Below are 1,213 nucleotides of genomic sequence, written 5' to 3' on the forward strand. Positions count from 1 at the left end.
TCACGATAATTATCGAAACATATTATCACTCGATTTGAACAATTTAATAATTAAATTGAAATCCCATAATAGATAATTTTTATATTACTTCATTTTATCAGATAAAACGAGAAAATTTTAATTGAATTCTTCTTATGGTAAGTTTAGTTTAGTCAATTTTCAAAATAATTTAATAATTATAATTTAATCCTATAAAATTTCATATAAAATAATTGTTTAAATACTTGATTAATAAAACAATGGAATAAAATGAATAAATATAATAATATCTTAAATAAACTAGTAATTTACTAATAAATACTAATAAACAAATTTAAAATAGTGTTAATTAGAATTTAGTATTTTTATTTATATTTTATAACTGTTATTTATTAACGGTGTTATTTTAGCTTTTCTAATTATAATTAATGGTAAATATACAATTAAAATTATTATTATTAAGTTAAACAATTATAAATTCAATTGTGATGTTTTATTTGTTTAATTAATAAAATTGTATTAATAAGTATTATGAATATATTGTTGTTAAAAATATAATTTCATAATACTGTACTATAGTTATTTTTAATTTATTTATATTTTAATAACTGTTGTATAATAAATAAAAAACATAAAGTATACAATACAGAGAACAAGCCACCTGACGTGAATCAGCTACCTGATAGTATTTATGTTATAATATTTAAACCACTGTTTTACCATTCATTTAAACAATAAAAATAAAAATCAATGAAACCTGATAATATTTTGAATAGTTAAATACCATAAATGTAGGTATTAATTCTAAGCAAGAATTCAGAACTTGAAATCAAATTTAAATGAACGCGGGTTTGTTCTCTTTGAGTCGAAAGTACATTTTCATTATCAGTATTTATATTGATGATAATATCAGCCACCATTATCTGCTGTGATCGTTGTGTTGGCATAAAATATGGTTCAGCTTCGGTCACTTGTCTTGGGACAACACAAGGCTAAGTTTTTATTTAAATTGTTACCAAGAAACGGTCAACTTCTGGTACTACGAAGTACTCTATCATCTCCAAAGTGAAAACATTACCAGTTTCCTGGAGTAAACGATTTGTTTCCTTTAACGAAACAACATTCACTTCACTCAACTCAAATTAACACCAACAACACCGGGCCTTTTGAATGAAGCTATTATTACCTTATTGGTATCCTTTGATTCCATAACTTTTAAGACTTTCTTTGCGTG

This window comes from Entamoeba invadens (assembly GCF_000330505.1).
Source record: "Entamoeba invadens IP1 unplaced genomic scaffold scaff_1105074724841, whole genome shotgun sequence".
Taxonomy (NCBI): Eukaryota; Evosea; order Mastigamoebida; family Endamoebidae; genus Entamoeba; species Entamoeba invadens.